Source organism: Oncorhynchus masou, chromosome 15, assembly GCF_036934945.1.
Source record: "Oncorhynchus masou masou isolate Uvic2021 chromosome 15, UVic_Omas_1.1, whole genome shotgun sequence".
In the NCBI taxonomy this organism is placed as follows: Eukaryota; Metazoa; Chordata; class Actinopteri; order Salmoniformes; family Salmonidae; genus Oncorhynchus; species Oncorhynchus masou.
In genome coordinates this window covers 65820344-65833449 of record NC_088226.1, presented here as the reverse complement: position 1 = coordinate 65833449, position 13106 = coordinate 65820344, and the positions used below count along the sequence as shown (strand labels likewise).

At 39.9% G+C, this 13106-nt stretch overlaps 9 non-coding genes across 9 annotated transcripts; all 9 read right to left on the bottom strand.

Moving 5' to 3' along the window:
* Positions 1-445: 445 nt before the first annotated feature.
* LOC135556940 (small nucleolar RNA U3) lies at positions 446-661 on the bottom strand. The gene has a single exon (XR_010458071.1). It is a non-coding gene; the product is annotated as a small nucleolar RNA U3 (small nucleolar RNA).
* A 782-nt stretch (positions 662-1443) lies between these two features.
* Positions 1444-1659, bottom strand: LOC135556939 (small nucleolar RNA U3). Its single transcript, XR_010458070.1, has one exon. It is a non-coding gene; the product is annotated as a small nucleolar RNA U3 (small nucleolar RNA).
* A 780-nt stretch (positions 1660-2439) lies between these two features.
* On the bottom strand, positions 2440-2655 carry LOC135557019 (small nucleolar RNA U3). Its single transcript, XR_010458145.1, has one exon. It is a non-coding gene; the product is annotated as a small nucleolar RNA U3 (small nucleolar RNA).
* A 781-nt stretch (positions 2656-3436) lies between these two features.
* On the bottom strand, positions 3437-3652 carry LOC135556936 (small nucleolar RNA U3). The gene has a single exon (XR_010458067.1). It is a non-coding gene; the product is annotated as a small nucleolar RNA U3 (small nucleolar RNA).
* A 782-nt stretch (positions 3653-4434) lies between these two features.
* LOC135557018 (small nucleolar RNA U3) lies at positions 4435-4650 on the bottom strand. Its single transcript, XR_010458144.1, has one exon. It is a non-coding gene; the product is annotated as a small nucleolar RNA U3 (small nucleolar RNA).
* Positions 4651-5435: 785 nt separating this feature from the next.
* On the bottom strand, positions 5436-5651 carry LOC135557007 (small nucleolar RNA U3). Its single transcript, XR_010458134.1, has one exon. It is a non-coding gene; the product is annotated as a small nucleolar RNA U3 (small nucleolar RNA).
* A 782-nt stretch (positions 5652-6433) lies between these two features.
* Positions 6434-6649, bottom strand: LOC135556935 (small nucleolar RNA U3). The gene has a single exon (XR_010458066.1). It is a non-coding gene; the product is annotated as a small nucleolar RNA U3 (small nucleolar RNA).
* Positions 6650-7431: 782 nt separating this feature from the next.
* Positions 7432-7647, bottom strand: LOC135556995 (small nucleolar RNA U3). Its single transcript, XR_010458123.1, has one exon. It is a non-coding gene; the product is annotated as a small nucleolar RNA U3 (small nucleolar RNA).
* A 784-nt stretch (positions 7648-8431) lies between these two features.
* Positions 8432-8647, bottom strand: LOC135556937 (small nucleolar RNA U3). The gene has a single exon (XR_010458068.1). It is a non-coding gene; the product is annotated as a small nucleolar RNA U3 (small nucleolar RNA).
* Between the last annotated feature and the right edge of the window lie 4459 nt (positions 8648-13106).

Sequence of the window (13106 nt, the reverse complement as noted above, 5' to 3'; positions counted from 1 at the left end):
CTGTGTGATTAACAGGGGCTGAGATGGAGCTGTGTTTGTGAGACAAAGACGGATTCCGAAGGTGCCCAGGCCCGGGTCTTTTTTTTACAAAAACATCTGTAGAGTCAGAATGGTTTGAATTACAAACTACTAAAAGCTATCTATGAAAAGCTGAGACTCTATCAAACATGCCCATGTAACATGTGTTGCTCTATGACGCTCACAAGATACATAAAAGTTGTTAGAAAGTACAAGGTTCTTCTACGTATGAAGGTCAAAGGTTGTCCTGAAAGGAAAATGTTAAAACACCTCATTTTGAAGCAAAATATAAGGGCTGGACATGGAGATCAACGAAAGCCAGTAAACCGAAAAGAGTATTGCTGGTGTCTCAGGACTGAGTCAAGAGGTTTTACTTTCGATAAGGATTTGGGAGACATTTCAGTAGTTTTTTTGTACATGGCTAACATCCACTCAGAACATATTCCCTTCCTCCACGTTCATTGAAGAACAAGGAACAGTCATCAAAGGTGGAAGAAAAATGAGCAAAGTCATTTCTAGCCACCAGATTCATGCTCTGAACTGGAATATCTTGAATCGTCATCATGGATTGCGAGATCTACCACTTTAGACACACATTTCTCAAGTAACGCACTATAGAAATGATCCCTGAAAGTATAGTCTTGCTGTATAAGTTGTTGTGATCAAGGTGGAGCATCTTGAGAAGAGAATTTGCACCACCGGTTTGTGTTGCATTCTCAGCATCAACAGTTGTTGCAATCAAATTATGTTAATTATGGAGAATTGCTAGGTTCCACAATTGAGAAATATGGTCAACGATGCTGGTTGCCAACAGGTAAAATATGACCAAATGCTGGTGGACAGCCAAACATATTTCAAAGCCGGTTATTTTTGTTGAATTCTACCCCCGTTTAAACATTGTGTGTTTTAGCTATAGACGTATGGGTTGTACCATCAGATTCGTCTTTGTCTTCCGCATCCAGTGGTACCAAGAGTTAGTCTGTGTGATTAACAGGGGCTGAGATGGAGCTGTGTTTGTGAGACAAAGACGGATTCCGAAGGTGCCCAGGCCCGGGTCTTTTTTTTACAAAAACATCTGTAGAGTCAGAATGGTTTGAATTACAAACTACTAAAAGCTATCTATGAAAAGCTGAGACTCTATCAAACATGCCCATGTAACATGTGTTGCTCTATGACGCTCACAAGATACATAAAAGTTGTTAGAAAGTACAAGGTTCTTCTACGTATGAAGGTCAAAGGTTGTCCTGAAAGGAAAATGTTAAAACACCTCATTTTGAAGCAAAATATAAGGGCTGGACATGGAGATCAACGAAAGCCAGTAAACCGAAAAGAGTATTGCTGGTGTCTCAGGACTGAGTCAAGAGGTTTTACTTTCGATAAGGATTTGGGAGACATTTCAGTAGTTTTTTTTGTACATGGCTAACATCCACTCAGAACATATTCCCTTCCTCCACGTTCATTGAAGAACAAGGAACAGTCATCAAAGGTGGAAGAAAAATGAGCAAAGTCATTTCTAGCCACCAGATTCATGCTCTGAACTGGAATATCTTGAATCGTCATCATGGATTGCGAGATCTACCACTTTAGACACACATTTCTCAAGTAACGCACTATAGAAATGATCCCTGAAAGTATAGTCTTGCTGTATAAGTTGTTGTGATCAAGGTGGAGCATCTTGAGAAGAGAATTTGCACCACCGGTTTGTGTTGCATTCTCAGCATCAACAGTTGTTGCAATCAAATTATGTTAATTATGGAGAATTGCTAGGTTCCACAATTGAGAAATATGGTCAACGATGCTGGTTGCCAACAGGTAAAATATGACCAAATGTTGGTGGACAGCCAAACATATTTCAAAGCCGGTTATTTTTGTTGAATTCTACCCCCGTTTAAACATTGTGTGTTTTAGCTATAGACGTATGGGTTGTACCATCAGATTCGTCTTTGTCTTCCGCATCCAGTGGTACCAAGAGTTAGTCTGTGTGATTAACAGGGGCTGAGATGGAGCTGTGTTTGTGGGACAAAGACGGATTCCGAAGGTGCCCAGGCCCGGGTCTTTTTTACAAAAACATCTGTAGAGTCAGAATGGTTTGAATTACAAACTACTAAAAGCTATCTATGAAAAGCTGAGACTCTATCGAACATGCCCATGTAACATGTGTTGCTCTATGACGCTCACAAGCTACATAAAAGTTGTTAGAAAGTACAAGGTTCTTCTACGTATGAAGGTCAAAGGTTGTCCTGAAAGGAAAATGTTAAAACACCTCATTTTGAAGCAAAATATAAGGGCTGGACATGGAGATCAACGAAAGCCAGTAAACCGAAAAGAGTATTGCTGGTGTCTCAGGACTGAGTCAAGAGGTTTTACTTTCGATAAGGATTTGGGAGACATTTCAGTAGTTTTTTTTGTACATGGTTAACATCCACTCAGAACATATTCCCTTCCTCCACGTTCATTGAAGAACAAGGAACAGTCATCAAAGGTGGAAGAAAAATGAGCAAAGTCATTTCTAGCCACCAGATTCATGCTCTGAACGGGAATATCTTGAATCGTCATCATGGATTGCGAGATCTACCACTTTAGACACACATTTCTCAAGTAACGCACTATAGAAATGATCCCTGAAAGTATAGTCTTGCTGTATAAGTTGTTGTGATCAATGTGGAGCATCTTGAAAGAGAATTTGCACCACCGGTTTGTGTTGCATTCTCAGCATCAACAGTTGTTGCAATCAAATTATGTTAATTATGGAGAATTGCTAGGTTCCACAATTGAGAAATATGGTCAACGATGCTGGTTGCCAAAAGGTAAAATATGACCAAATGTTGGTGGACAGCCAAACATATTTCAAAGCCGGTTATTTTTGTTGAATTCTACCCCCGTTTAAACATTGTGTGTTTTAGCTATAGACGTCGGGTTTGTACCATCAGATTCGTCTTTGTCTTCCGCATCCAGTGGTACCAAGAGTTAGTCTGTGTGATTAACAGGGGCTGAGATAGAGCTGTGTTTGTGAGACAAAGACGGATTCCGAAGGTGCCCAGGCCCGGGTCTTTTTTTTACAAAAACATCTGTAGAGTCAGAATGGTTTGAATTACAAACTACTAAAAGCTATCTATGAAAAGCTGAGACTCTATCGAACATGCCCATGTAACATGTTTTGCTCTATGACGCTCACAAGCTACATAAAAGTTGTTAGAAAGTACAAGGTTCTTCTACGTATGAAGGTCAAAGGTTGTCCTGAAAGGAAAATGTTAAAACACCTCATTTTGAAGCAAAATATAAGGGCTGGACATGGAGATCAACGAAAGCCAGTAAACCGAAAAGAGTATTGCTGGTGTCTCAGGACTGAGTCAAGAGGTTTTACTTTCGATAAGGATTTGGGAGACATTTCAGTAGTTTTTTTTGTACATGGCTAACATCCACTCAGAACATATTCCCTTCCTCCACGTTCATTGAAGAACAAGGAACAGTCATCAAAGGTGGAAGAAAAATGAGCAAAGTCATTTCTAGCCACCAGATTCATGCTCTGAACGGGAATATCTTGAATCGTCATCATGGATTGCGAGATCTACCACTTTAGACACACATTTCTCAAGTAACGCACTCTAGAAATGATCCCTGAAAGTATAGTCTTGCTGTATAAGTTGTTGTGATCAAGGTGGAGCATCTTGAAAAGAGAATTTGCACCACCGGTTTGTGTTGCATTCTCAGCATCAACAGTTGTTGCAATCAAATTATGTTAATTATGGAGAATTGCTAGGTTCCACAATTGAGAAATATGGTCAACGATGCTGGTTGCCAAAAGGTAAAATATGACCAAATGTTGGTGGACAGCCAAACATATTTCAAAGCCGGTTATTTTTGTTGAATTCTACCCCCGTTTAAACATTGTGTGTTTTAGCTATAGACGTCGGGTTTGTGCCATCAGATTCGTCTTTGTCTTCCGCATCCAGTGGTACCAAGAGTTAGTCTGTGTGATTAACAGGGGCTGAGATAGAGCTGTGTTTGTGAGACAAAGACGGATTCCGAAGGTGCCCAGGCCCGGGTCTTTTTTTTACAAAAACATCTGTAGAGTCAGAATGGTTTGAATTACAAACTACTAAAAGCTATCTATGAAAAGCTGAGACTCTATCGAACATGCCCATGTAACATGTTTTGCTCTATGACGCTCACAAGCTACATAAAAGTTGTTAGAAAGTACAAGGTTCTTCTACGTATGAAGGTCAAAGGTTGTCCTGAAAGGAAAATGTTAAAGAACCTCATTTTGAAGCAAAATATAAGGGCTGGACATGGAGATCAACGAAAGCCAGTAAACCGAAAAGAGTATTGCTGGTGTCTCAGGACTGAGTCAAGAGGTTTTACTTTCGATAAGGATTTGGGAGACATTTCAGTAGTTTTTTTTGTACATGGTTAACATCCACTCAGAACATATTCCCTTCCTCCACGTTCATTGAAGAACAAGGAACAGTCATCAAAGGTGGAAGAAAAATGAGCAAAGTCATTTCTAGCCACCAGATTCATGCTCTGAACGGGAATATCTTGAATCGTCATCATGGATTGCGAGATCTACCACTTTAGACACACATTTCTCAAGTAACGCACTATAGAAATGATCCCTGAAAGTATAGTCTTGCTGTATAACTTGTTGTGATCAAGGTGGAGCATCTTGAAAAGAGAATTTGCACCACCGGTTTGTGTTGCATTCTCAGCATCAACAGTTGTTGCAATCAAATTATGTTAATTATGGAGAATTGCTAGGTTCCACAATTGAGAAATATGGTCAACGATGCTGGTTGCCAAAAGGTAAAATATGACCAAATGTTGGTGGACAGCCAAACATATTTCAAAGCCGGTTATTTTTGTTGAATTCTACCCCCGTTTAAACATTGTGTGTTTTAGCTATAGACGTCGGGTTTGTGCCATCAGATTCGTCTTTGTCTTCCGCATCCAGTGGTACCAAGAGTTAGTCTGTGTGATTAACAGGGGCTGAGATAGAGCTGTGTTCGTGAGACAAAGACGGATTCCGAAGGTGCCCAGGCCCGGGTCTTTTTTTTTTTACAAAAACATCTGTAGAGTCAGAATGGTTTGAATTACAAACTACTAAAAGCTATCTATGAAAAGCTGAGACTCTATCGAACATGCCCATGTAACATGTTTTGCTCTATGACGCTCACAAGCTACATAAAAGTTGTTAGAAAGTACAAGGTTCTTCTACGTATGAAGGTCAAAGGTTGTCCTGAAAGGAAAATGTTAAAGAACCTCATTTTGAAGCAAAATATAAGGGCTGGACATGGAGATCAACGAAAGCCAGTAAACCGAAAAGAGTATTGCTGGTGTCTCACGACTGAGTCAAGAGGTTTTACTTTCGATAAGGATTTGGGAGACATTTCAGTAGTTTTTTTTGTACATGGTTAACATCCACTCAGAACATATTCCCTTCCTCCACGTTCATTGAAGAACAAGGAACAGTCATCAAAGGTGGAAGAAAAATGAGCAAAGTCATTTCTAGCCACCAGATTCATGCTCTGAACGGGAATATCTTGAATCGTCATCATGGATTGCGAGATCTACCACTTTAGACACACATTTCTCAAGTAACGCACTATAGAAATGATCCCTGAAAGTATAGTCTTGCTGTATAAGTTGTTGTGATCAATGTGGAGCATCTTGAAAAGAGAATTTGCACCACCGGTTTGTGTTGCATTCTCAGCATCAACAGTTGTTGCAATCAAATTATGTTAATTATGGAGAATTGCTAGGTTCCACAATTGAGAAATATGGTCAACGATGCTGGTTGCCAAAAGGTAAAATATGACCAAATGTTGGTGGACAGCCAAACATATTTCAAAGCCGGTTATTTTTGTTGAATTCTACCCCCGTTTAAACATTGTGTGTTTTAGCTATAGACGTCGGGTTTGTACCATCAGATTCGTCTTTGTCTTCCGCATCCAGTGGTACCAAGAGTTAGTCTGTGTGATTAACAGGGGCTGAGATAGAGCTGTGTTTGTGAGACAAAGACGGATTCCGAAGGTGCCCAGGCCCGGGTCTTTTTTTTACAAAAACATCTGTAGAGTCAGAATGGTTTGAATTACAAACTACTAAAAGCTATCTATGAAAAGCTGAGACTCTATCGAACATGCCCATGTAACATGTTTTGCTCTATGACGCTCACAAGCTACATAAAAGTTGTTAGAAAGTACAAGGTTCTTCTACGTATGAAGGTCAAAGGTTGTCCTGAAAGGAAAATGTTAAAACACCTCATTTTGAAGCAAAATATAAGGGCTGGACATGGAGATCAACGAAAGCCAGTAAACCGAAAAGAGTATTGCTGGTGTCTCAGGACTGAGTCAAGAGGTTTTACTTTCGATAAGGATTTGGGAGACATTTCAGTAGTTTTTTTTGTACATGGCTAACATCCACTCAGAACATATTCCCTTCCTCCACGTTCATTGAAGAACAAGGAACAGTCATCAAAGGTGGAAGAAAAATGAGCAAAGTCATTTCTAGCCACCAGATTCATGCTCTGAACGGGAATATCTTGAATCGTCATCATGGATTGCGAGATCTACCACTTTAGACACACATTTCTCAAGTAACGCACTCTAGAAATGATCCCTGAAAGTATAGTCTTGCTGTATAAGTTGTTGTGATCAAGGTGGAGCATCTTGAAAAGAGAATTTGCACCACCGGTTTGTGTTGCATTCTCAGCATCAACAGTTGTTGCAATCAAATTATGTTAATTATGGAGAATTGCTAGGTTCCACAATTGAGAAATATGGTCAACGATGCTGGTTGCCAAAAGGTAAAATATGACCAAATGTTGGTGGACAGCCAAACATATTTCAAAGCCGGTTATTTTTGTTGAATTCTACCCCCGTTTAAACATTGTGTGTTTTAGCTATAGACGTCGGGTTTGTGCCATCAGATTCGTCTTTGTCTTCCGCATCCAGTGGTACCAAGAGTTAGTCTGTGTGATTAACAGGGGCTGAGATAGAGCTGTGTTTGTGAGACAAAGACGGATTCCGAAGGTGCCCAGGCCCGGGTCTTTTTTTTTACAAAAACATCTGTAGAGTCAGAATGGTTTGAATTACAAACTACTAAAAGCTATCTATGAAAAGCTGAGACTCTATCGAACATGCCCATGTAACATGTTTTGCTCTATGACGCTCACAAGCTACATAAAAGTTGTTAGAAAGTACAAGGTTCTTCTACGTATGAAGGTCAAAGGTTGTCCTGAAAGGAAAATGTTAAAGAACCTCATTTTGAAGCAAAATATAAGGGCTGGACATGGAGATCAACGAAAGCCAGTAAACCGAAAAGAGTATTGCTGGTGTCTCAGGACTGAGTCAAGAGGTTTTACTTTCGATAAGGATTTGGGAGACATTTCAGTAGTTTTTTTGTACATGGTTAACATCCACTCAGAACATATTCCCTTCCTCCACGTTCATTGAAGAACAAGGAACAGTCATCAAAGGTGGAAGAAAAATGAGCAAAGTCATTTCTAGCCACCAGATTCATGCTCTGAACGGGAATATCTTGAATCGTCATCATGGATTGCGAGATCTACCACTTTAGACACACATTTCTCAAGTAACGCACTATAGAAATGATCCCTGAAAGTATAGTCTTGCTGTATAACTTGTTGTGATCAAGGTGGAGCATCTTGAAAAGAGAATTTGCACCACCGGTTTGTGTTGCATTCTCAGCATCAACAGTTGTTGCAATCAAATTATGTTAATTATGGAGAATTGCTAGGTTCCACAATTGAGAAATATGGTCAACGATGCTGGTTGCCAAAAGGTAAAATATGACCAAATGTTGGTGGACAGCCAAACATATTTCAAAGCCGGTTATTTTTGTTGAATTCTACCCCCGTTTAAACATTGTGTGTTTTAGCTATAGACGTCGGGTTTGTGCCATCAGATTCGTCTTTGTCTTCCGCATCCAGTGGTACCAAGAGTTAGTCTGTGTGATTAACAGGGGCTGAGATAGAGCTGTGTTCGTGAGACAAAGACGGATTCCGAAGGTGCCCAGGCCCGGGTTTTTTTTTTTTACAAAAACATCTGTAGAGTCAGAATGGTTTGAATTACAAACTACTAAAAGCTATCTATGAAAAGCTGAGACTCTATCGAACATGCCCATGTAACATGTTTTGCTCTATGACGCTCACAAGCTACATAAAAGTTGTTAGAAAGTACAAGGTTCTTCTACGTATGAAGGTCAAAGGTTGTCCTGAAAGGAAAATGTTAAAGAACCTCATTTTGAAGCAAAATATAAGGGCTGGACATGGAGATCAACGAAAGCCAGTAAACCGAAAAGAGTATTGCTGGTGTCTCAGGACTGAGTCAAGAGGTTTTACTTTCGATAAGGATTTGGGAGACATTTCAGTAGTTTTTTTTGTACATGGTTAACATCCACTCAGAACATATTCCCTTCCTCCACGTTCATTGAAGAACAAGGAACAGTCATCAAAGGTGGAAGAAAAATGAGCAAAGTCATTTCTAGCCACCAGATTCATGCTCTGAACGGGAATATCTTGAATCGTCATCATGGATTGCGAGATTTACCACTTTAGACACACATTTCTCAAGTAACGCACTCTAGAAATGATCCCTGAAAGTATAGTCTTGCTGTATAAGTTGTTGTGATCAAGGTGGAGCATCTTGAAAAGAGAATTTGCACCACCGGTTTGTGTTGCATTCTCAGCATCAACAGTTGTTTGCAATCAAATTATGTTAATTATGGAGAATTGCTAGGTTCCACAATTGAGAAATATGGTCAACGATGCTGGTTGCCAACAGGTAAAATATGACCAAATGTTGGTGGACAGCCAAACATATTTCAAAGCCGGTTATTTTTGTTGAATTCTACCCCCGTTTAAACATTGTGTGTTTTAGCTATAGACGTCGGGGTTGTACCATCAGATTCGTCTTTGTCTTCCTCATCCAGTTGTTCCACTCTGTGTGATTGTCAGAAAAATTCAGAGGATTTCAAGGTCTCAAGACTGATAGAGACTGCCTCCACTATACCATTTCAACTTCAACATTTCAACATCATCAACACTCCTCTGCTTAGTCTAATACAGTGATCACTAATAGATACCATTAACAATTTTGTCAGATCAAAATATTATGGATATGATTTCTGTGTTTGTGTGTGTGTGTGTGTGTGTGTGTGTGTGTGTGTGTGTGTGTGTGTGTGTGTGTGTGTGTGTGTGTGTGTGTGTGTGTGTGTGTGTGTGTGTGTGTGTGTGTGTGTGTGTGTGTGTGTGTGTGTGTGTGTGTGTGTGTGTTTGTTTTCTCCAGTGAGATACGGTTGAAGACGGATGTCTACATACACCAGATACATTTAAACTCAGTCTTGCATGATACCTATCCCTGTCAGAAGTTGTCATACACTCAATTAGTATTTAGTAGCATTGACTTTAAATTGTTTAACTTGGGTAAAAGGATTCGGGTTGCCTTCCACAAGCTTCCCACAATAAGTTGGGTGGATTTGGCCCATTCCTTCCTGACAGAGCTGGTGTAATTGAGTCAGGTATGTAGCCTCCTTGCTCGCACATGCTTTTTTAGTTCTGCCCACTAATGTTCTATAGAATTGAGGTCAGGGTTTTGTGATGGCCACTCCAATACCTTGACTTTGTTGTCCTTAAACAACTTTGGAAGTATGCTTGGGGTCATTGTCCATTTGGAAGACCCATTTGCGACCAAGCTTTAACTTTCTGACTGATGTCTTGAAATGTTGCTTCAACTTTGGGGGTAGGCCTTGAAATACATCCACAGGTACACCTCCTATTGACTCAAATGATGTCAATTAGTCTATCAGAAGCTTCTAATGCCATTACATAATTTTATGGAATTTCCAAGCTGTTTAAAGGCACAGTCAACTTAGTGTATGTAAACTTCTGACCCACTGGAATAGTGATACAGTGAATTATAAGTGAAATAATCTGTATGTAAACAATTGTTGTAAAAATGACTTGTGTCATGCACAAAGTAGATGTCCTAACTGACTTGCTGAAACTATAGTTTGTTAACAAGAAATTTGTGGAGTTGTTGAAATATTTTAAGTTTTAATGACTCCAACCTAAGTGTATGTAAACTTCAGACTTCAACTGTACATTCAGCCTCTTGTGAATTGAAGGAAAATTATGAAACACAGAGACAAAAGTTTAATTATTTTATGTTAAACCAAAAAAACGATTGGTACATTTTTGGGGTAAGCCTGGCTTCCCTTGGCATCCATAAATACACATCACTGACAGGGGTTGTATTTGAAGTCGAAATGGAGGTTAGTAACTGTCCATCTGATGTCCAGTAGTGCTTTGCGGTATGAACTTTATATAAATGCATCTTCTGAAGGCTTCAATTCACAAATACTGTATAACCGTATATCATGCCTTTTACAGATTCATGTGTATGACATAACCATCAATAGATTCATTTTTCATAGTGCATGAAATACGGTTATAGATGATTTGTGATCCATTTATGCAGTGCTTTTGAAGCTTTATAAAGCCTTCATAAGATGCACTTCAAATAAAGCGGGACCAAACGTTCTGTACGGAAAAAAATTAAGATAAATACAAAAAAAGCCACTAAATAGCAAAGTTGGGTTGGAACTCGTAAGATTATGCCCTACTCCATCAGCACCATCTTATCAAAGGAGATGATGGCATCTGCACAAGGATAATGCACTAAAACATTACAAATGTGTTATTTTGTTACGTGTGTGCTTAAATTGGGCCCATTTTTTTCATGGGGATGTTGACTTGGAAGTTGTGTCTATACGTGACAAACTGAAGAGCTTTCCACCTGAACGTAGTTCATGCTTTATCCAACTGGTTGTCCGTGATGCCCCAGAGCAGGCTGGCTCATTTCGACAAGTGCTTGGCAAGGTGTCTAGAATATTGTCCCAAACCATACAGAGCTACTGGAGGCCCACAACAAATGTGACAAGATGGAATAGCTAGCTGAATATGCTCAGGTCAATTCTGAGAGTTACACCAGAAGTCTTCAGTCGGCTCCATGACTCATGCAGGCTCACAGCCACTGACATGGAAAAACATCTGAAAGCTTTGTGAAACTGGAGACATTTTACGGATTCCACTGAAATGGTCCAGGTGGACCAGGTTGTAACCAGCAGCTAATTCCATAACATGTGCCAAAGGTCTTTGCCTCACAAATGACATAACAAAAAGCTTAAAACCATGAAGTTCTCGGAGAAGAACGGCTGTCGAAGTGATGGAGTGTTTCAGTTGGCAACATGCCCGGATCCACGCTTGAAAATGGATTGGTGTTCTGGGGATGAGGCAAACAGTATGAAGGATCTTCTCCTTGCAAAGGTCACCTGGATATGCAGAGGTACCGTACCTTTTTATTGATTTCACCTTTATTTAATCAGGTAGGCAAGTTGAGAACACCTTTATTTAACCAGGTAGGCAAGTTGAGAACACCTTTATTGAACCAGGTAGGCAAGTTGAGAACACCTTTATTTAACCAGGTAGGCAAGTTGAGAACACCTTTATTTAACCAGGTAGGCAAGTTGAGAACACCTTTATTTAACCAGGTAGGCAAGTTGAGAACACCTTTATTTAACCAGGTAGGCAAGTTGAGAACACCTTTATTTAACCAGGTAGGCAAGTTGAGAACACCTTTATTTAACCAGGTAGGCAAGTTGAGAACACCTTTATTTAATCAGGTAGGCAAGTTGAGAACACCTTTATTTAATCAGGTAGGCAAGTTGAGAACACCTTTATTTAACCAGGTAGGCAAGTTGAGAACACCTTTATTTAACCAGGTAGGCAAGTTGAGAACACCTTTATTTAACCAGGTAGGCAAGTTGAGAACACCTTTATTTAACCAGGTAGGCAAGTTGAGAACACCTTTATTTAACCAGGTAGGCAAGTTGAGAACACCTTTATTGAACCAGGTAGGCAAGTTGAGAACTCCTTTATTTAACCAGGTAGGCAAGTTGAGAACACCTTTATTGAACCAGGTAGGCAAGTTGAGAACACCTTTATTTAACCAGGTAGGCAAGTTGAGAACACCTTTATTGAACCAGGTAGGCAAGTTGAGAACACCTTTATTGAACCAGGTAGGCAAGTTGAGAACACCTTTATTTAACCAGGTAGGCAAGTTGAGAACACCTTGATTTAACCAGGTAGGCAAGTTGAGAACACCTTTATTTAACCAGGTAGGCAAGTTGAGAACACCTTTAATTAACCAGGTAGGCAAGTTGAGAACACCTTTATTTAACCAGGTAGGCAAGTTGAGAACAGCTTTATTTAACCAGGTAGGCAAGTTGAGAACACCTTTATTTAACCAGGTAGGCAAGTTGAGAACACCTTTATTTAACCAGGTAGGCAAGTTGAGAACACCTTTATTTAACCAGGTAGGCAAGTTGAGAACACCTTTATTTAACCAGGTAGGCCAGTTGAGAACACCTTTATTTAACCAGGTAGGCCAGTTGAGAACAAGTTCTCATTTACAATTGCGACCTGGCCAAGATAAAGCAAAGCAGTTTGACACATACAACGACACAGAGTTACACATGGAGTAAAACAAACATACAGTCAATAATACAGTATAAACAAGTCTATATACGATGTGAGCAAATGAGGTGAGATAAGGGAGGTAAAGGCAAAAAAAGGCCATGGTGGCAAAGTAAATACAATATAGCAAGTAAAACACTGGAATGGTAGATTTGCAATGGAAGAATGTGCAAAGTAGAAATACAAATAATGGGGTGCAAAGGAGCAAAATAAATAAATTAATTAAATACAGTATGGAAAGAGGTAGTTGTTTGGGCTAAAATATAGGTGGGCTATGTACAGGTGCAGTAATCTGTGAGCTGCTCTGACAGTTGGTGCTTAAAGCTAGTGAGGGAGATAAGTGTTTCCAGTTTCAGTGCTTTTTGTAGTTCGTTCGAGTCATTGGCAGCAGAGAACTGGAAGGAGAGGCGGCCAAAGAAAGAATTGGTTTTGGTGGTGACTAGATAGATATACCTGCTGGAGCGTGTGCTACAGGTGGGAGATGCTATGGTGACCAGCGAGCTGAGATAAGGGGGGACTTTACCTAGCAGGGTCT